Here is a 23,729-nt window from a genome sequence, read left to right as displayed (position 1 = left end):
TGCTCACACAGGCTAGGAAACTGAACATGATGCTAGCTGATACCACCTCATCTTTATGACTAAGCAGTTATCCCTTGCACTTCTGAAGCTATCTGTGTCAATTGTTTTTGACATAGAAATAATTTCTTTGCTGGTTTGATAGGAATTCTCTTTATGGCTGTCATGAAATCATAATAAATAGTAGCCTCGTCTGTCAGATGTTAAACCGCTCATGAGAACTTTCTGTCTAAACTACTGTAATATACTCAATTTTTAAACTAAAATTTCTAGACATTGAGCACTTCTTGGACTCACCTAGAAAACACTTTTCCCCACCAGCTAGTGCTAATAAACCTAAATGGACAAAGATAAAGAGGTCGTGTTGTTGCCCACAGTGCTGTTTGCTTTTATTTAATTCGCTTTTATGCCACAATAAAAATATTCTGCACCTTTAGTGTGGAATATCTTATGTACATCAAACAGTAAGTATGCCAATTAAATTCATTTCAGTTCCAGATTGTAGCAACCATATGTACAGTCCGTCCTCGCCTTACGTGGGGGATCCGTTCCGGATCCCTCCGCGTAAGGCGAATTCCGCCTATGCTCGAGCCCCATTGGAAACAATGGGGCTCGTGCGCGGCAGCGCGGGCGCGCGCAGGGCGCAACGGGCGCACGCGCCCATTCAATTGAATGGGAAGCGCCGCCCCGTGCGTGCGCCGCGGCTTGAGCGTGTACGCTCAAGTCCGCGTATGGCGCGCCCGCGTATGGCACGGGCGCACTGTAGAAGAGTCAAGGGAGAGGGCAAGCACATTTATAATAATCTGCCAACAGAGGCACTACTCACTGTATCTTATAAAACAGATTGTTGACTGTGGAAGCAGCATACCAAAAAAAAGTTGAGGTTACAAGATTATTTCTTCTTGCTGTAATTCATATGGCTACTACCCTGGAAATTAGCACAAAAGTAATGTTCAGTATAGTATGTTTTAAGCTGAAGCTAGTGTGGCACATTGAACTGGAGACGAGGGTTTGATTCCTAGTTTGGTCATGAAACTCACTGGTTGACCTTGGGCAAGTTACATGCTCTCAGCCACAGGGAAAGGCAGTTGCAAACCACCTCTGAACAAATCTTGGCAAGAAAACCCCATGATAGGTTTGCTTCAGAGTCTCAGTTAGTTGGATATGACATACACACACTGTACTTTGGTTCCTGTGTTGGGAGAAAAGCAGGATATTAAACTGGTATGACTGGTAGTTGTTTTCTGGCTTGTAGCTATTGGCATATTAGCGTGCCAGTTATCTGCAAAAGTACTATAATAGCTGGGGAAAGTTAATATCTTGAAGCCACTTCAAAATCCTTTCTTGATCTTGTAAAGAGGTACTGGATGGACCATGAGCGTAACAGCAACAGTTTTGTATCTATGTGGCCTTTGTAGAGTGTATGGGACTTCCTAATTATAAAAAGTGTAAAGTCCCAGGAAAAGTTGTTTTATTCCCACCCACTCCCAGCCTTTTCAGTTTTGAAAAGATTTTGAAAGAAGCAAAACAAAAACCTGTTTATGAATGTGAAATGTATCTAGTGCAAAATGTTTAAAAGTTGCATGTTTCCTTCATGCCTTTAAAATGTTTCCTTGCAAATACATAGCATTCCATTGGCATTAGCATCTATTTCCTTTTTCTGAAGCATACAAAAGAGATGCTTGAAATAGACACAATAAATGAAGATGCAAGTTAACAGGCATAAGAATAGACAAAACTGTTTTAAGTTCCCAGGAGCATCACAATAAAAGTGAAAGTTTGTTATTGGAAGTTTGTGATTTTCATAAGTTATTTCTGAATAGAATATAAGAGAGATTTTAACTGGAGAAAGAAGAGATGGCAGCATTTTCATGATTGGCATCTTATAGAAGATTGTTAATGTGAGAATCTTTGGTGCAGTGATTACAGTAGTGGATTGAGAGATCCAGATTCTAGTTCTCACTGAGTCAAGAAACTCAATTTGAATATGTGGGCCAGGTACATGCTGAGCGCAATCTGCCTTACAGGATGAAATGATGAGGAGAGCCATATATGCCACCTTGAGCTACTTGGAGAAAAGGCAGGACATTAGTGTGACTAACAAAGGGAAGTAATAGTATCACTACACTCTGCTTTGAGAGCCGATGTAGTGTAGCTTCAGTGTTAGACTCCAGCTTTGGAGATGAGGGTTTGAATCCCTGCTCAGCCATGGAAACCACTGGGTCACCTTGAGCAAGTTGCAGTCTCTCAGCCTCAGATGGTGACAAAGGTAAACACCCTCTGAACAAATCTTGTCAAGAAAACACTGTGACAGATTCATTGGAAGTGACATGAAGTTACACAATACATGCAAAAACTTTTTGCTTTAGTCAGAGCTGAAGTATTGTGCCCAGTTTTTAGCACTGCGGTTCAACAGGATATTGACAAGCTGGAATCGATATCCAAAGGAGATTCAAAAATGGTTAAATAAACTAAGCCCCATAAAAATTGTTGAGTGAGTTGGATGTATAATACAAAGACTATTGAGAAGTGATATGATAGTCATCTTCAAATATCTGAAGGGCTGTGACATGGTGGAAGATGGAGCCAGTTGGTTTTCTGTTGCTCTATATGGTAGGGTCTAAAGCAGTGGATTTTATTATATTATTTATTTAATTTAATTTTTATGTTGCCTTTCTCCCAGAAAAGGGACCCAAGATGGCTCACAATATAAAAACATTTTTTTAAATTTCATAATAAAAATTTAAAAAAACAATTATATCTAATTAAAGCAGTATAAAACAGCATAAAATTAACATAAAAACATAGAAAGGTTAAAAACATGGCTTGACTAAACACGCCATGTAAAGACACTGTAATGATTATGTATTAAAAATCCTGCCTGAATAAAAATATTTTAGCTTGCCAGCAAAAGGAAAGCAGGGATGGGGCAGCCTAGCTTCCCGCAGAAGGCAGTTCCAGAGGGTAGAAGCAGCCAGGAGAAGGCACTTTCTTGTGTCCTCACCAGGCAAAGTGCCTGTGATGGTGGTGGGACTGAGAGAAAGCCTTCCGCTGAAGATCTTAGGGCTCTGGCAAGTTCATATAGGAAGATACAGTCCTTCAAATAGTCTGGACCTAAACCATATAGCACTTTATTGATCATGACCAGTACTTTGAATTGTGCCCAGAAACAAACTGGTAGCCAGTGAAGCTGTTTCAACAAGAGAGTTCTATGCTGTTTATAATTGGCTGAGGTCAGCAATTTTGCTGCAGCATTTTGGACTCGTTTCTGAACAGTTTCCAAAGGCAGCCTCGCATAGAGTGTGCTAAAGTAGTATCCATCCATCCATCCAAGTCCTCTTTATTTAAAAATTACTTGTACCTCTGATGTTGTAGGTGGTGTTATTGGCCCATGTAATGTTACTCCTGGAATAGATGTAGGAACAGAGTTGGCATCTGGGTTTTTGGCATCTCTGCCATGTATTCTGTTGAAAGTGTGTACTGTATATACTTATATATATCGAGGACAGGTTTTGGGCCCAAAATTAGAGATTTTGATAACAACAAAAATTAAGGTCATGTAAAAAAAGTAACAGATGAAGTAAAGAAAAACAAATACGAAGAATTTACAAAATTCTGGTGGACATAATTGTTTGTGCTGACCTTGAAGGCTTGATGGATGAGGATGGAGGTACAGTAAATGGTGGCTGTGTGATGTATGGAGGAAGCAACCAGGTATGGGCACAGCTAATAGAATAACAGAATATATACAGGAGGCTGAGATACAACTGTCCAACACATTTTACACGCACATGTTCAAAAAAGGATATAAAGGTAAGAATTAAGGTGCAACACTAATTAACTATTTTTAAAAAAACCCATCACCTTCTCTGAGTAGAGTAGCAAAAGGCAAGAGCTTAGTTCATCCTGGGAGAACCTAAAAGAAGCACTGACTGCATCTATTCTCTTGGTGCGCCTTGGAGGGGAAGCGCCATAGAGTTTCCTCTGCCACTATTTTCCTACTCAGGCATTCCAAAAGGCCAAAAGTGGAGCTGCGGTGGAGAAAATAGAGGGAAATATAGAAAATATCTATAGATTTGGTAATGTGTCCTGGATAGAAACTGGAGGCTAAGTATGTGTAGTGATCAGTGGGTTTTCAATAGAGCATAATGCTTAGACATCCATTCTGCAGTTGCACAGTTGTATCAAGAAAATAAATTTGTGGTGTGGACTGTTCCAGACTCAGGTTTATTATAAGGTGGAAGTTGTTGAAATCCTGGTGGAACTTGTCAAGTGATTTCTTTCCAGGTGGGCAAATAAGGAGGAGATGTATTTGGGTGCATGTGCTGAGGTGTTCTTCAGGTCAGCCAGCAAGATGTTTGCATACTGTGGTGCCATGCAGCTGACTAGGAGATACATATCATTCATTCCCAAAAGTGAAGTAGTTTTGAGTAAATATAAAGTAGCAGAGTCTGGTGAGTAGGTCTACTGTAGCTTCCTTCATGATAGTATTCTTGATAGCTGGTGTGGAATTCCATATCCATAGTGACTAGGATGGTGTTCTCTGGGAGGTTGTGGATGGGCTGTATTTTTCTCAGGAAATTATTTGTGTCCTTTATGTAGGAGTTGAGATGGCATATGGCTTGAGAACTGAGGACCCAAACATCCTTTTAGAAAACTGAGTAAACTTTATTGGCAGCTAAGTGGATGTTTGGTAGTTGGCTACAATATATTTGCAGTGACTTGGATCATAACATTCAGTTGTGAGACAGACATGGTTCTGATTCTTTTTTATATGTTCTGGTATAAGGTATAATTAAGGCTGTAAACTGAAATGAGAGGAAGGGGCAAGATATGCTTTAAAATATGTAATTTGCTTACTTTCTTTTTCACCTCATTACTTTTGTTTTAAAAACTTAAATACTTGCATATTAAGTTAGAAATGTAACCAGCAGAGGGGAAAATAAAGCAACTGTGCTCATTTCAGCTAAACTCTAGATTTGTCTGCAAGATCACAGAGCAATAGTAGTGTATCTTACATAAACTGACTTTGATGTTATATAAATTCTATTGTATAAGCATTAATTTTTCCATGTTTAGGTAGAATATTCATCATGATTATGGAAAAAGAAGCTAGCAGTATCTGGGGGATTTCCCCATTCTCAGAAGACACACCTTTGGAGCTGTGCTGGTTTCTAACAATAATGTGTAACGTTAAACTTAAACATGAATATGCAGTAGTTTTGAAGCTTGTATGTTAATATATTTGATAGAGATACATATACCAAGGACCCTTGCTTTATGCAGGGGATCCATTCTGGACCCCCCTGCGTAAGGTGAATTCTGCCTATGCTGGAGCTTCATTCATTTGAATGGGGCTTAAGCGCACGCCCCATTAATCTGAATGGGATGTGTCACCCCTTGCGCCCAGTGCACTCCCCTGCGGCTTGAGCACGTAAGCTGAAAGCCGCGCATAGCACGCCCACGTATAATGCGGGCACACTGTATTTATAGTTGTAGAAATATAATTTTCCTTGATCAGAGATGGATTCTTGTACCTTGTCTGTCAGTAGCAATGAAATAAGGCATGTTTTAAGATTCTAGTAGGTGGAAGAATTGTACGAGGTGCACCATTACAATTTTGTAGGTGCATCAGTCTAGGAGGCTGTACTTTTGTGTCTTTGTTGACATGCCAGAGGTGTTCCTTCTGTTGACTCTGGAATTGTATACTCCTCTTACAGTCCACTGTCCACACATCCTAGGGTGATTCTGGTAGAAGTTTCTAATAGTACATGAAATCTCTTTTTTAAACCAATTGAAATTTGTGTTTACTTCCAGAGGTAGGGCATTCGTGTTTCTTGCAAAAATTATTCTGTCTTCTTGGTTTGCTGATAAAATTACATGGTTTGGGGATTAATTTGTTAAGTCTCTGGATTTTTAGTTGTATTTTAGGCCTAAAGAAGACAGTTTGTGATTCCATTTCATATATTAGTTTTGGGAAGGCTAAATAACAGTGGAGAGGGGTAAACGGTGGAGAAAAGTCAGGATAAATCAGATAGTTACTTTCATTACAGTAGTGGAACCAAGGGAAAAGATGAATAACTCATCCTAATACACCATCTATGGTTGAGGTTCTGATCAGCCCCAACATGTTTGGCTTGTTTAAAAAAGCGAAGTACAGTCACAAATGTTGACTTACAGGTGTGATCTTTGACGATACCTTTCTTTCAGGTTAATAAACTTGGATCTTATTTTTATTCCTTTGATGTGTAGTTCATTTTTCCCCTGTTGGGGGAATTTTTTCATTTCTCATAAAACATAATAGCATTTTGCAGGATTTTTTAAAAATCAGATTTCTTTTTTTAAATGCTAGTTTACAACAGCTTTGCTGTGTAGTTTTGATGTTCTCAAAATAATAGCCTGTAATTGAGTATAGATGTTTATATAATCTTCTAATGTATATATCAGTGCAAATGTTTTTAGGATGAAATCTCATTTGAGAAGAATTTTAGAATTATAGTATCTTTTGTTTAAGGAAGAATTCTGAATACATTATAACTGATCCTAGTAAGATGCAATTAGCAGTACTTGTGTTTTAGCTTGCAGCTGTACCAAGTAGCTGACAAGGCAGGTGCAGCTGATCTTTCCACCTGTTCACAGAGCACTAAAATATATCTTGAACTCTTGTTCCTAGTGTTTTTGAAATTCATGACAAATCATTTTGGCAATAAATATGCAGCTTGCTATTTCTGAATGTTGCCAGCAAGAGTTTACTTTGTTTAGTCTAGCTCTTCTTTTAAATGTACTATTTGATTGGAACATGATCCAATGTAAGTGTTAGAAAGAGTACATTGGAACTGAATTAGAGATTGGAGTATGTGGGTTACCTCCTACCTCTGGGGAACAGCGTGAGTTGCTCCAGTTTAAACATAGCTTCCTGGCAATCCAGTCTCTTACATACATTTACTTTGTTGTTTTTGCTGGTTTTATTGTGTATATCTGAAGCCTACTTCTGACTGAAATGTCACATGCCATTTTCAGAAATCATACTTCCGCTTATCGAATCTTTTTGTCCATGCATGCTCCACTTTACTCTTCATATCTTTAAACCAGGAAGTCTGTAACTATTGTTTGCTGATTCATCTGGACTGGAACTAAAAATTACTGTTTTCATCCATACAATATAGAATTATCTATAATTTTTGTTTGCTTTGAACTGGGAAATTGATTATCAGCTTCAGAACAAACCATAACATAAGCCATGCTTTATCTTATTCCAAACCAGGTAACAAGAGTTTTCCAGTTCAAGTGAAATGAAAAGCTGTGGTTTGAACCTTTCTCATTTAATTATATCTTTTGTCAAAGGGAAAAAAAGTAAGGGTGATAGGTAGGGGTATGGTGGCTCAGCAGTTAAGACGATGCCTCAGATGATTGCAAGGTTGTGAGTTCGAGGCCCAAGTGCCGCATGACAGAGTGAGCTCCCATCACAAGTTCCAGTTTCTGCCAACCTGGCAGTGTGAAAGCATGTAAAAGTACAAGTAGATACAAAGGTACTACTTTGGTGGGGAAAAAACTGTGTTCCATGTAGTCATGCTGGCCACATGACCACGGGATTGTCTCTGACAACGCTAGCTCCCTTGGCTTAGTAACAGGGATGAGCATTGCCTCCTACAGTCGAACATGACTAGATAATCTTGTCAAGGGAAAACCTTTACCTTTTTTTTTTACCTTTGTCAAAGAAAGAAAGGGGGGGTTGTATGTGCAGTCAGAAATTGTGTGCATATATGTGTGGGAAACAAATCAAGAAATGATAATCAGAATCAGGCCTGTGTATTATGGAAAAAACAATTGTGTCTATTTTATTTATTTACAGATTGTAGGAAACAGTATGCTAGTAGTAACACTCTTTGACACAGCTTAATAAGATTTTCAGCATCTTTCTATGCTTCCCTTGTAGTAATGTTTACCTCAGCAACCAAACTCATAATTGTTCAGTTCCATGGCTTGAAGGAGATGTCCTGCAATTGAAGAGAAATGACCTCATCACCAAATAGAGATCTGGAAATCATAAGCAACTAAATAAAGTTGTTGGGGGGGGGGGGGCTAAATTGTTGCTTTGGGCTAAATTATCTCCTAAAATTCTTCCATTTGAAGATGAAAGGCATTCCATCATTCTCAAGTTACTATACCATGTTCTGTTCCATATAGTGGTATTACAGTGATATTTTCACATCACTGCAGAAATTGTTCATCATGTTATTGTGAAATTTTCCAATTCTGCTCACTTACCATTGTATCTGACATTTGATTCTGTCAACAAGCAAAAGTAATGTTGGTGTCTTTACATCTTTGAGAAAAGCAGCTTGACCTTGGGCATTTACACTGTGGACTTGGCATACTGGTGTGCTTTTTATTTTTTTTAATTCTATCCCTTTTGTGATTTGAGAGCATATCATACAGTATCCACATTTTCAAGCACAACTGTGGAATTTGGCTAGCTTGTATGAAAGAAGAGGATAAAAAATATGAGATTTCCTACAGGTCAAATGTGTCTGTTGGCGTAAACTGTGCTTTTTTTCTTTGTAGAATGCAGAATTGCCCAAGTACTTCCTATATTTTAGAAATATCTCACTCACAGCAGAGACAGATGTCAGTAAAATGGGTAGCAGAAGTTATCTCATTGCATTAGTGAAGAATAAAGTATTGCATGTGTCTGTGAAATTTAAAAATATTGCTAATTGCTTTGTGTATTGATTTGTATTTAAAATAAAAGTAAACTATAAGATCAGAGTAGACACTATTTGATATTTTGACTTGCAGTATTAGGCTGTTCTGCTGGCTCTAATTTTTAAGGGACAACTCCTGAAACTTTGAATGGTGTAAATTTGAACTTTTATGTTCCACTGGAGTGTATACCGGACACCAGCTTAACAGAGAGTTCTTATTCCTTAACATTTCAAGTGGTGTCTGGTAAGTATCTCTTGAATTGGATCAGATGAAAGTCCATGTAGGTCTTGGTCACTGATGAATAAAAACTATGTTTCATATTTTTTTTAAAAAAACATTCACTATGTACAATTCATTTTTCATAGTTCATCAGTATTATAGAGGTTGTTTAGTAGTGGTGGCCAAGCTTTTTTTGGCTGTTAGTCTGATTGCAGGTTTCCTAATAAACTTGCAAAGAAACTCAAGATTCCCTAACGTCTAGACCCAACTTGAAAACCACTTGACTGAATAGGCACAGGCAAGGTCCAGTAAGGACCTTTTAAAAAATGACAACCGCTTTTAAAAAATGATGAAATAATTTATTTTCATGTCATGAAGACTAACTGAATTTAAATCCCACTCATCTGTTGCTGAAACATGCACTTTGAAACCATTGTCTCAATTCAGATTGTAAGGAATATGTTCCATGTGCTTTGTGCTTTTTCTCTTTTGTGCTGTGTGCAGGCTGTTTCCTCTATGTTCTTCTTGGTATGAAGCAGTTGTTCTTTGTTTTAGTGTCCCTACTGGACAAATGGCTATTGCTAAATGTAATTTGACTTCAGAACGAAATCGGAAACCAATTCTTGAAGTTAAATAGTAGTTAATGGAAGCAAATTCTTACTGGCCAAAGTCTAATTTGTCTGTGACATCTGAACAGAGCCACTGAGGACTTCTTTATCAAAACAGTATTCTTGACTAAAAATGTATGTGAATTTTAAATATCTCTTGGCATGAAAGGGGTTCCATGCTGGTTTGGAATTGGTTGAAGATTGTATGTGCTGTGGCAATTAAATGTTGAGCACAACCCAAGAAGCACAGGTGGTGCCATTATGAGAGACATTTTAAGAGCTGGTTTTAAATGTTCATCTTTATACACAAATTACATAACTTCATTTTTTTTTGGTCATACAATTATGGAAAGGGACAAATACTCATGGAAAAAACTTTGTGAATGGTATCATCATCATCATCATCATCATCATCATCATCATCCAGCTTTCATCCCCAAATTGGGACTCAGAGTGTCTTACAGTTGTTGTTTTTAAAAAAGTATAGTTAAAAACATACAAAAAAGATATTAAAATAGCATTAAATTATCACAGTATTAAAGCAGATAATAATAATAACAATAAACAATTGCATTAACAAATATACAACTAAAAATTCATCCCCTTACCTTAACTAAATACAGTTAAATTAATCAAAATATGATTAAATTAATAACATTAAAGTCTATTAAGATATACCCTCAGCCCAATATCAAATATACAAATACAATCACAGCAGCAAAAACTCATTACAGTACAATAAAATATAAAATGGATTAACAAATAAGACAATACTATCAAATACTATCAGACAGTAATATCAAATTCTAACAACCACCTTCTACTATATCCTCCAGCTGTTGTAATATTAGTTCATGTTGACTTAGAGGCTTCACCGGCGAGCTGGCTTTGAGGGGTGCCCCTGTCATCAGTCCCTGCCTTCTCGCAGCTGCGCATGGTGTTTCCAGTGCTGGGGTTGGAGTGGTTTCGTATCCTAGCTGGCTTGGAGGCTTCACCAGCGAGCCGACTTTGAGGGGTGCTGCTCTCACCGGTCCCCGCCTCCTCGCAGCTGTGCATGGTGTTTCTGGCGCTTGTTAAAAGATCACTTGTTAAAAAAATAAAATACAGTTTAAAAATATAAAAGCACTTAAAAACAGTACACTGTAAAACGGTGCATCACTCCCAGCCCATTCTTTAAAGAAGTTCTGTTTTAAAAGCCTGTCTGAATAAAAATGTCTTGGCCTGACGATGGAAAGATAACAAGGAGTGGGCCATTTTGGCCTCCTGTAATGTACAGGTTGAGTCTCACTTATCTGGAATTGTGGAATCCGAAATATTCCAAAATACTTCACATGGCTGGCTGAGCTAGTGTCACCTTTGCTTTCTGTTAATTCAGTGTATACAACTTTATTTCATGCACAAAATTATTAAGGCGGGATACAGACGGGCAGGGGAAGACGTCTTGGAGGTGTATTCTGCTGAATACGGAGCCTCCAGACCGCCCGCCCCGGGGGCGTGGCTCAGGTGATGGGGCTTCCACATGGGGCCGTTTCAGACCCGGAGTTTCCAAACCGCCGTCTCGGAGGACGCTGCAAAGAGAGAGGCAGCTTCCTCACGGGCGGCCAAAAACGGGGCTTTTTTTTTTCCTTTGCCGGCTGGCGGATGCGCAGCTGCAGCGCTAAGCAGCAGCGGCAGAAAGCCTATGGGCACATTTAAAGTGCCCAAGCCCCTTTAAAACTTTTTCCCCCGCTCTGCCCAAGAACAATGGTGGTCTCCTGCCAGCTGGTGATCAGCTGGTGTTGGCATCCTTGTCCGCTTGCACTTTGCCAGTGTCACCAGCATCATAGATGCCTCCTCTCCTTTGGTCCCCGCGCTCTTGCTGAATCTGCAATGCACAGCTACAGCTGTCTCCGCTGCCACCGCTGTCCCCCTGCCATCCCCCATCACCTCCCTTGTACATATGTAAATATTTACAGTTTTAGCGGTTTTTATTGTTAGGTGAAAATGGCACAGGAATGTGTGTAGGGGTTCACTTTAAAGTCCAAACTTTCCCCAATTCTAGCAGCGCATGCGTACATGTTGCTCTAGGGTTAGGGTTAGGGTTAGGGTTACGAGTCTTAAAATGCGCTGCAGCTGTGCTGCAGCTTCCACACCTGCATGGCAGCTGACGCTGCAATTAAAGCCTGACTGCAAACTGCGCATGTTCCAGGACCCCGACTCATTATGCGACGCAGCAGACATGGAGCTTTTAAATGGGCAACTTAAATTAGTGGCGTAGCAATTCTGGCGTACCGGTGCAGCAGCTTACAGACGGAGCTGCGCAGCTGCGCATCAAACGGAAAAGAAGCGGAGAAAAGCAGCACCTTTTTAATGCCGCTTCTTCCCGCTTGGGGCGTGCGGGGGGTGTGTTCATGGCGGCATCCAGGTAAGGGCCGTCTGAAGGCTCTACCTTCATGATGTCATGAATACACCCCTTTTTGCCCGTCTGTATCCCGCCTAAGAATATTGTGTATAAAATTACTTTCATGCTATGTGTAAAATATATATATATATATATATATATGAGAGAGAAACATAAATGAATTTCATGCTTAGATTTGGGTTCCAAGATACCTCCAAGATATCTCATTGTATGTATATAAAAATTCAAAAAACCTACACAATCTAAAACACCTCTGGTCCCAAGCGTTTTGGATAAGGGAGACTCAACCTGCATAGTATAAGATTGTAATGCATAATGTTTGTAAAATAGAATATTATGGGGCTGAAATTTAGGACACAGGTGTTTTGTTGGCTACATTTTATTTTATATTAATGTTTTGCAGAAAAGAAGGTCTATCAGCTCTTAAAAATGTGTTTTACCTCATGTGAAAATGTGTTTTCTGACACTTGATGTGGACTATTTTTTATTCTATGCCCACAATCACTCTTGTGAACATGGAACACTTTTATTCTCAGCAATACGCTAAAAATCCCATGAGACAGAAAATAACTCAGACTGAATCACCAAAGGATTTTTTAATAGACGTGGATGAGAGTTAAAATCTTTTGATGAAGTCTTGAGATAGTACTAAAACATTAAAAAAAAACATGGTACAGTACAAATCAAATGACACTGCAAATTTATACTCAGTGTTTGTTTGTTTTTTAAAAAAACTTTTGTTCCAACTTTCCAAGTATTTTAATTAGTATTTGTCAGATTTATTTGAGAGCTAGTGTGGTGTATTGGGTGGGCCCTGGACTGTGATTCTGGAGACCAGGATATGAATCCCCACTCTGTGATGGAAACCCACTGTGTGATCCTGGGCAGTCTTGCCAAGAAAACCCCATGATAAGTTCATCTTAGGGTCTCCATAAGTTGGAAACTACTTGAAGGCACACAACAACAAGATTGATTATTTTAAGTTTCCAGCATTCATCATCGTCATTGGTTATACTGCTCAGTGTCTCTGGGACTTGCACTCCAAAAACATCAGTAGGGCCATATGATTCTTACCCTTGATTTAGTTCCTGCCCTGTGTTATGTGTTGCAGTTCCCCTCTAACTTAAAATCTGCTCTTTGTTCTCCTCTTGTTTTCTTCATATTGGTTCTCACCTAACAGCATTATGTAAAGTTTTCTGTAGCATTTCATTCATTGTTAATATAGATGAGGTTGTTCACTATAATAAATATTATACCCTTATCAACAGACAAATAAAAACCACTTAAAATACAATTGGCATTCTTTAAATAGAACTACTAAAAATCACAATAATGTCAGATTAACTCTTATTCTCAGAATTATTATAAAAAAACTATTCTTAATCCTCAAGAGTTCTTTAAGTGATTAATAATATTTAGGTGGCCTATGTAAACTTTACATGTTCAACTTTATATATAAAGGGGAAAAAGAAAACTTTTCTATTTAAAGTTAACACTAATTCGCTGTAAATTACTTGATGAAGAACAATCTGGTAGAAGAGTAACAATTGGGGGTGAGCACTTGGAAAAAATACTTAAAGCTCTCAAATGCTGAGAGCTGACAAATATCTAAAATAAAACATTCTGTTGTTGTTGTTGTTGTTGTGTGTCTTCAAATAATTTCTTTCTTATGTAGCCCTAAGGGGAACCTGTTATGGGGTTTTCTCTGCAGAATTTGTTCAGAGGGGGTTTGCCCTTGCCTTCTTCTGAGGCTGAAAGAGTGTGACTTGCCAAAGGTTACCTGGTGGATTTCCATGGCTGAATGGGGGTTGAATCCTGGTCTCCAGAGTTGCACAGGGGTCTCCCACCTTTCTATGCCTTGCTTTCCAGGGCCTTTATACACTCCCTAAGTAATGGCCTGTGAGCACAGCCTGATGGACTCTCTGCTCCTTTTTGTTCTCTCCTCTTCCTTGCCCAGGGAAGAGTGGAGGATGTCATTCCTTCTAGATGTATAATACTAGAGAGAGTACTGAAAAGCACTCATATATATCAACAAATAGAAAAGAGACAAGCTCCACATGCTGTTAGATGGTCAACTATTTGTTGTTTCCAAAAAAATCCCTACACCTATCAGCCTATATAGGCCTATATATAGAAGAAGGCCTTTTTCAGGGGCTAAAAGCAAAACACAAATACAAATCTATTATATTAGAAAGGATAGGACAAATCTAAATTCATCATATTCCATAAAAATGTATAAAACTGCACTATTTTTCCTATTAAAAACTTGCATACTGTTCAGCAGAACCACTGGAATTGTTGACTACACTTTCGAAAGAGCTGGACCATTGAGTATTAGCAAGACAGAGTCAACATATTTTTTTGTTAATTATACATAATTCAGATAACCATTACAAAGCAGAGCCAATGATAAATGCTGAAATCAATGACAGGGATGTCTCATGCAATCTATCAGCAATGTTGTTGTTTGCCTTCAATTCCCCCCCCCCCCAAATTATGGTGATCCTAAGGTGAATCTATCAGAGTTTTCTGCGGCGATGATGATGATGATGATGATGAAGAAGAATCAAACCCTGGTCTCCAGGGTCTTAGTCCAATACAGTTATCCCTCCATATTTACGGATTTGATATTTGCGGATTTGATTATTCACGGATTTGATTAATAGGTTCTTTCTAGGAACGTCTAGGTCCTCCAGTGCAACTCTATGGTCAACTTTAACTAAAGGTTGCACTGAAAGACCTAGAGATTCCTAGAGAGGATACACTACTAGGCATTTGTGGTCAGTGTCTCTCAGACGTTGGCCACAAAGTTGCCCTGGAGGACTTAGAGATTCCTAGAGAGGTGTCCTCTCAGTAAAAACATGGTGTTTTTGTTATTTGCAGTTTTTCCATATTCACAGGGGTCTTGTGCCCCTAACCCTAGTGAATATGGAGGGACAACTGTACCCAGACCACTACATGACACTGGATTAGAGCAGTTACTTCACTTTTTTGTTATTTATACATATTTCATATAGGTATTATAAGGAAGCATCAATGATATATGCCGAAATCAGTCACAAGGATGTCTGATGCAATCTATCAGAGCAATTATTCAACTTGTTATAATTATTCTATAATGCTTTTAGACTAAGGAATGTAAACCCAAATCCTCATTCAAACATAATAATAATAATAATAATAATAATAATAATAAGAAGAAGAAGAAGAAGAAGAAGAAGATTTATTTCTAGCCTGCCCAATCACGAAGAATACGGGCGGGTTACAACAGTAAAATACATCAAGTTACAATAGAGTTTTTAAAAAAAATCAAACCCTAGACCTACCCCCCCATTCCCAGTACTAAAACAGAATTAAACAGTAATAGTATAAAAACATTAAAAACAATTAAAAACATTAAGGACATTAAACAGTGGAACAAGAGATTTCAGTTTTAGAATTAATTCCATCTTTTTTTTCTTCAAAACATGTCAGTAATGACGCTATCCTTGTGGTTTTCATATACCCATTATAGTATAGTAGTATCTGCTGGAGTTGGTTCCAGGGCCCCCTGTGGATACCCAAATCTGTGGATCCGCAAGTCATATTAAATACAGTGGCATAGTAAAATGGTGTCCCTGTCCCTTCTATAAAATGACAAAATCAAGTATTGGTTTTTGGAATTCATGCATTTTTTGAATATTTTCAAGACGTGGATGCTTGAATCTGTGGATATGGAGGGCTAACTGTATTGTCCATTGTTTCAAAACACTGAAATCAGTATGCATTACTATATCCTTGATATTTCTTGTTCTTTTGTATGAAATCAATGGTTTTCCTTGCAACCTGGAATATTTTTATTATATATCAGTGTCTAGTTATAAATTTCTGTATACTTCTAGTAATATAATTGAATGAATGATAACAGTGTAGGTGATTAGTTTGAGATCCCTGTTGTTTTTTAACAGTTTCACTTGGGATTTATCTACTGCTTTGACTATTCTATTAGGTATCACATATTATAGACACGCTCTTGCCCTCAGTTGTGTAGACAGCACATTAGACTCCAGCTTAAATTCCTCTTTCTGAGAACAGTTTTGTTTTAGTCTGAGGAGCTGACGGTATGTGAGATTATTGTTGCCTCATTGTTCTAGGATGGTTGCTTTCAAAACCAAGGTAAGTATTAGTATCAATGTGAAGTTGAAGGCTTTCACAGCTGGCATCAGTGTTTTTTGGGCGGGTTATAGACCGCTGAAAAGCGGCGGTCTGGCTCTGCCGCCGCTTGCAGCGTCCGGGAGATGCAGCCTTTAAACGGCGCGACTCCCGGATGCTGCAGAGAAGGAGCATGGAAATCGCGCTCCTTCTCAGGCCCCAGAAGAGGCGCTGCAAGTGCCAAAGGGCGCACTCGCGGCGTCACTTCCGGTGCGCCACGTGCGGATGCAGAGCGTCCGTTACATCAATATAGGCGGCCCCCATGTGGAAGGGGCACTGCCATATTGTACGTATTCCATACGTACTAGGGTTAGGGGGGTGCGGAAGCACCGCCCCTTCCTAACCCTAATACATATGGAATACGTATTTTTTGGCGGTGTGTAACCCGCCTTGGTGGTTTTTTTTTAAGCCGGTGGGGTGATAAGATCATCACCCTCTTTTTTATTCTCAGATTCAGAAAATGAACCTCTGTACCTGTATTCAAAATCAAATTTTATATTTGCATTGATGGAATTAATTGACCCATGAAATTGTTTTAAATCATCATTTTCCTCTCCAAATATACAAAATATCATCCATATACCTAGTCCAAAATAAGAGTTTCCTATTATATTCACTATTAGGACAGATTGTTGTTCTTTCAAATTCCTCCATATAAAGATTAGCCACTTTAGGCATCATGGGCCACTCCCTTAATTTTCCAGTACTATTTTTTTTCCAAATTTAAAATATTTCCCCCTCAAAGCTGTTTTTTGCTAAAGAGAGTAAAAGATCTTTGTCCTCTCTCCTATCTAAAGTGAATTTAATAATGTTCACGGCTTCATCCCAGAGTATGTTAATGTACAGTGATCTCACGTCTATATGGACAAATATGTCTTTCTCCTGTATCTTTAAAGATGTACTATTTATGAAATCTGTAGAGTCCTGTGTATAGTATGTTATAGAAGGTATAAAAGGTTTCAGGAAGTAATCTACAAATTTTGATTGGTTCCAAAACTGAACCACAGTAAGTCTCCTTGGGGGAAGGATATATTCCTCTGTGAATTTCAGGGAGAACATAGAAAAAAGGGGGTCCTGAGATTGTTGTTTTTTAAAAAATCTTCCTTCTCTGTTATGTAGTCCTGAGACAACCCTACTCTCACTACAATTCTAATAATCTTAGAAATTTCTTCTAAGATATTTTCTTATATAATCAGAACTATCTGCTGACAGATACTTTCACCTTTTAAATCACACACAAGTCTTGAATTACAACTTACTGTGGTAAATTAACTGCTAGGCCATGGTGAAGCAAGGGTAGGAGAAGGAATAATGAGCCTAGTCACTCAACAGTGCCTCGGCTAACAGCTCCCACTTTATGTATTTGAACAAAGAACATGGCATTGTGTTTGTTATCATTGTCAACTCCCTGGCGAAGGGCAGGGCGACCACTGTCAGCATTATTTTCTGCATCATGTGTCCAGTGCAGCAGTTCCTCAAGACTCCCTTTCTCTTCCACCATCAGTGAAGGAGACATTCCCAACAAGTAGGAATCACAGTTGGGGGGGGGGTGTGTGGGCACAAATCATATAACGTCACTCCTCAGGACAGTGATACAGGCATCCCTCACCTATTCAACAAGTTAAGGACCTGAGCACATAATGGTTCCGCATTTCAATAATTTCTGTGTTTTGATAGTGCTTTAGTAATGGATTCATAGAGTTGGAAGACACCACAAGGGCCATCCAGTCCAGCCTCCTGTCATACACGATCAAAGAACTCCCAGCAAATGGCTATCCAGCCTCTGTTTAAAAAGTTCCAAAGAAAGAGACTCTGCCATTCTCCAAGGAAAAATATTCCATTGTCAGAACAGCTCTTACCATTAGGAAATTCTTCCTAATGTTTAGGTGGAGTCTTGTTTTGTTTTGACTCCATTGCTGCATATCCCATTCTCTGGAGCAGCAGAAAACAAGCTTTCTCCATCCTAAATATGGCTTCACTTCAAATATTTAAACATGATTATCATCTCCCCTCTTAACCTTTTCTTCCCCAGGCTAAACATACCAAACTCCCTATGCCTCTGCTCGTAGGGCATGGTTTCTAGACCTTTCAGCATTTTGGTCACCCTTTTCTGGACACATTCCAGTTTGTCAACATCTTTTTTTAATTGTGGTGCCCAGAAGATTACACAGTTGTATTTCAGCTGAGGTCTGACCAAAGCAAAATAGAGTGGCGCTATTACTGTACTATTACTCAGTCTAGGCACAATTCTCCTATTGATGCAGGCTAGAACTGTTTGACTCATGTTCAGCTTGTGGTCTACTAAGACTTTTAGACCGCTTTTGCATGCACTGTTGTCAAACCACGTATCACCTGTCTTATATCTGTGCATTTCACTTTTACTGACTTACTGTATACCTTACATTTCTCCCTGTTGAAATTAATTTTTTTAGTTTTGGCCCATCTGATAAGGTCATTTTGAATTTTAATTGTGTCTTCTGAGGTATTAGCGGCTATCTCTTCATTTGGTGTCATTTGCAGATTTCATAAGCATGTCCTCTGTTCCATCATCCAAATAATAAAGGTGTTGAATAGCACTGGGTCTAGGACAGAACCTTATGGACTCCACTAGTCACTTCTTTCCAGGATGAAGAGCAGCCATTGGTGAGCACACTTTGCGTTCAATACACCTAAAAGTTGCATTGTCTAGCTAGCCTACACTTTACTAGCTTTCCCCTCCAGTGATATAATGGTAGACATTGCCAAAGGTGTTATTGAAATCAAGATATGTTACATCCACCATATTCCCCTCATCAAAGTTTAGTGTGGCATGACTTGTTTTTGAGAAACCCATGTTTACTTTTAGTGATTAAGGCATTCCTTTTTAAGTGTTTACAGACTATCTGTTTCATAATCTGCTCTAGAGTCTTTGCTGGTATTGCTATCAGCCTGACTGAGTGGTAATTGTTTGGGTCCTCCCCTCCCCCTTTGAAGATGGTGACAACATTGTCCTCCTCTAGTCTGTTGGTATTTCTCCTGTTCTCCAAGAATTCTGTTGTCAGTGGTTCTGAGATTGCGCCTGCCAGTTCTTTTAATACCTTTGGATGAAATTCATCTGATCCTGGAGATTTGAATTCATATAGAGAAGCCAGTTATTCATGTACTACCTCTTACCTATTCTGTGCTACATTTTCATACTGCTCATTTGCTCCATTTCTCCCAGATTGAGCACTGTTCTTCTTTTGGGAGAAGACCAAGGCAAAGAATGTGTTGAGTGGCTCTGCCTTTTTTCTGTCCCCCTTTTGCCATCTTCTCCACACTGCAGCCCTACCATTTCATTGTTCTTACTTTTGATGTGGGCATAACTAAAAAACCACTTTTTATTGTTTTTAACCTTTCTAGGAGGCTGAGCTTATTCTGTGCTTTAGCTTTTGTGACTTTTCCCCTGCTTGTGCTGGCTGTTCTTTTGAATTCCATTGGTGATTTCCCCCTTTTCCCGTTTCTTGTACATGTTGCTTTTAAATCTTATCTCAGTTGAAAGTTCTTTTGACATCCATCCTGGTTTCTTTAGATACCACCTATTTTTCTTCCTCTTTCGAACTATTAAAATTGTGCCTTCACTATCTCACTTTTAACAAATTCCCATCCATTAGGGACTCTCTTCTCTTTTAGTAATCCTGACCAAAGGATCATCCGTGCTATTTAGCTAAGTTTATTGAAATCAGCTTTCTTAAAGTTCAGGATGCATATATGGCCACATTTGGCTGCCCTGTATGATAAACTCCAAGAGAACATGGTCACTAACAATCTTGCCACCTCCACCCCATTAAACAAGTCATCACTGTTAGTTAAGATCAGATCTAAAATAGCTGATCACCTTGTTGCCTGTTTCATCTTCTGGACAAATAAATTGTTTGCAAAGCAAATGAGAAATTTATTGGACCTTATATTCTTGGCAGAGTTTGAACAGACATCCAGGGGAAAATGCACAGAGCATAGGAAATAAACAAGATGAAGTTGAACTCTTAACATAGCAAAGCAAATTATATAATAGACAGAAACCTGGTGGGATGAGTTTCAGATTGGGATGTAGCAATAGAGAGATATAACCTATTTATTATTATTATTATTATTATTATTATTATTATTATTAACCTTTATTTATGAAGCACTGTAAATTTACACAGCGCTGTACATACAATCTTTTTAATTTGACGGTTCTCTGCCCTTGGGCTTACAATCTAAAAAGACATGACACAAAAGGACAAGGGAGTGGTGGAGGGAAAGGGGATGAGGTCCAGCAGTTCCTCTCTACCGCCGAGGATTGGACCAAGGCAGATGGACTGGAGGGAGGGCTTGGCTTCATAATGGATGGTTAATCTTCTTCCAGGGAAAATACATACTCTCAAGTAGGATAATACATATACAGTACGTAGCAATACAGGAAGTGGTTCGATAAACAGGCACCAAAAGAACATCAAATAGTAAGCGACAATTATGCAAAGCCTGGGAAGGCTTCTCTGAACAGGATGGTTTTCAACTCCGTTTTGAAGCTGGTTAAAGAAGTGATGGCTCTTGCTTGTGGGGGAAGAAGGTTCCAGGAGTGAGGAACAGCAAGTGAAAAGGGACGAATCCGGGATGGGGCAGAGGAAATCCTGGGCTGAGACAGCAGACCTCGACTACCAGAACGGAGGGCCCTAGTGGGAAAGTGAAGAGAAAGAAAGTCTGATAAGTAAGGAGGAGCCAGACCATGGAGGGCTTTAAATGTCGACAGCAGGAGCTGTCAGAGCAGTGGGCGGATGTGATAATGCGTGCAGCTGTATGCTGGACAGAGATTAAAGGACGGAGGTGAGAAAGAGGAAGCCCAGCCAGGAGAACGTTACAGTAATCAAGTCGTGAGATTACTAGGGCATGGACCAGGATCTTGGCAGTGCAGACGGAGAGATAAGGTCGGATTTTGGCAATATTGTACAAAAAGAATCTACAAGCCTTGGCTGTGGTCTGGATCTGAGGGATACACAACAGAGAGGAATCAAAGATAAAACCAAGACTGCGGGCTTGCTGGACTGGTTGAATAGAAGTGTTGCACACAGAGACAGAAAAGGAGTGTTGAAGGGTGGACTTAGGCAGAAAGACAAGAAAGAAAGAAAGACAGACCAAACAGGAAGGGAGGAGCAGCAACATTATATGTTAAAGCAACATCAGGGACTGCCTGAAGGACGAGACTTCTCCCTCCTTTAACTGTATTTTGTATTGTATTACGATTTTACTGTACACCGCTATGATCATCGCGGAATTGCGGTCTATAAATAAAACATATTATTATTATTATTATTAAAGATTTTTACACCTATAGAGAGATGCATGACTTAAATCCTGGAAGCCAGGTTGAGAGCATCTGGGTAAAAATAAAGGGGAGGATGTCATTGTGGGGGTCTACTATAGACCCTTATGCCAGACTGTGTAATTGGATGATGTCTTCTTGGGGCAGATGACCACATGTTCAGAAAGGAGAGATGTAGTAATAATGGGGGATTTCAACTATCATAATTGAAGCCAAACTCCTTCTTGACCCCCTGGCCATTGTACTGTGAGGTCCCTCAGGGTTCTGTTTTATCCCCTGTGCTATTCAACATATACATGAAACCACTGGGAGAGATCATCCAAAGTTTTGGAGTGTGGTGCCATCACTATGCAGATGAAACTCAGCTCTACCACTACTTTCCACCTCAATCCAAGGAGGCTGTCCTGGTCCTAAACCAGTGTCTGCCATCAGTAAGGGACTGGATGAGGACAAACAAATTGAAAATTAATCCAGATAAGACAGAGATGCTCCTGGTCAGATTAGGGAACAGGGATTCAGCCTGTGTTAAATGGGGTTACACTCCCCCTCAAGATGCAGGTTTGCAGTTTGGGTGTACTCCTGGAGTCAGCATTGAACTTGGAGGCCCAAGCCTCTGCAGTGATCAAGAGTGTCTTTGCACATTTAAAACTAGTGCATCAATTGCCCCTTTTCCATGAGACACCGGATCTGGCTTTTGTAGTGAATGTCTTAATGACATCCCATTTGGACTACTGTATCACTCCCTACTTGGGCCTGCCTTTGAAGAGTGTTCGGAAATTTAAGTTGGTCCAAAGAGCTGCAGCCAGACTGTTACTGGAGCAGGTTATAGAGACCACACAATGCCTTGTTGAAACAGCTTCACTGGTTGCCAGTTTGTTTTCGGACACAATTCAAAGTGCTGGTTAGGACCTATAAAACCCTACATGGCTCAAATCCAGGCATTTTGGCAGACTGCATCTCCATATATGAACCGCCCCATATCCTGAGATCCTCAGGAGAGGCCCTTCTCTCAGTCCCACCCCTATCACAACTATGGTTGGTGGAGACATGAGAGAGCGCCTTCTCAGTGCCTACCCCCGACTCTAGAAACTCCCTTCCCAGCGAGACCAGAATGGCTTCTTCTGCCGATAGACATTTTAAAACAGAAAGCTTTTAAATAACATCCAAAGTTTAATTCCAATTTAATTTCTCATTTTTTAATTGTAAGTTTTTAGACTGTAAGCTGCTTTGAGTCCCAATTTTGGGAGAAAAGCAGGATACAAATAATGATGATGATGATAATGATGTGCTTTAAAGGCTAAGCATACAGTGCTAGATAAATTGTAGGTCATTCTGGAATTCAAATAATCATCCAAGTCGATGTCAAAAAGATGAGTCTTTTGTTGGAATAAATGTCATTTCACATGGCTCAGTGCATATTCTTATGGTAAGGGCTGCTAGTGTTCAAAATACATTTATGCACAATGCGTATTTCCCCATGAATAAGGCAGCCAGAGATACAGTACACTCTTACCTCGGGATACGAATGCGCCGGGATACGAAATTTTCGGGTTACGAAAAAAAAATAAAATAAAAAATATTTCCGGGTTACGAAGGTTATTCCGGGTTACGAATAACCTTTTGGTGCTTTTCGGCGCTATTTCGCACCAAATCGCGGCTTCTCTCCATTAGCGCCTATGGCTTTCTCGGCTTACGAAGACTTCCGGGTTACGAAAATGGCGGCGGAACGGATTAATTTCGTAACCCGAGGTAAGAGTGTATTTAATCGAGGGTCTAATAGGCAGATACAGAATGAAGAAACTAGAATCGAGTCTAATCAAGTAAAGCTGGACTGAAAAAGAAAAGGGACAGGGAGACATATTGCAAGGACAAGGGGAGGAGTAACAACATATTGAGATTGTATACAGTTCAAGAGATGTGCTGTTTGCTGGGAGAGTTGAACTTGCAATGTGCAGTGAAGGTCAAGTTGTGGATCAAGATGGAGGATTGATGCAGCTGATCTGGATCCAAGAAATTGTTTCCAAGGTAATGTCAGAGACTTGTTAGAAAACCCCAGAAAATCATTAGTACAAGAAGTAAACCTTAGCAGTTGGTTATCCTGAGAGTATTATTACAAAGTGTGCTATTGAGCATATATGCATGTTCATTACATACTACATGCAAACTGAGCACATATAAGAAATAATGTTTTGATGTTGAACTCTGCGTACTAAACCTGACACTCTGAAAAGCTAAGGGAGTTAGATCATAAGCAATTATTTGTTGATGTAAGAAGGGTCAAAGT

At 39.3% G+C, this 23,729-nt stretch overlaps 1 protein-coding gene across 3 annotated transcripts in view; it reads left to right on the top strand.

Moving 5' to 3' along the window:
- ENAH (ENAH actin regulator) overlaps nucleotides 1–23,729 on the top strand; it is a 102,049-nt gene that overhangs the window by 15,377 nt on the left and 62,943 nt on the right. The window lies entirely within an intron of this gene.

This window comes from Sceloporus occidentalis, unplaced genomic scaffold (assembly GCF_023333645.1).
Source record: "Sceloporus occidentalis isolate IW3139 unplaced genomic scaffold, rSceOcc1.0.p SCAF_6, whole genome shotgun sequence".
NCBI lineage: Eukaryota > Metazoa > Chordata > Lepidosauria > Squamata > Phrynosomatidae > Sceloporus > Sceloporus occidentalis.
Note: the sequence above shows the minus strand (reverse complement) of the source record. Positions and strands in the feature narration are given on the sequence as shown.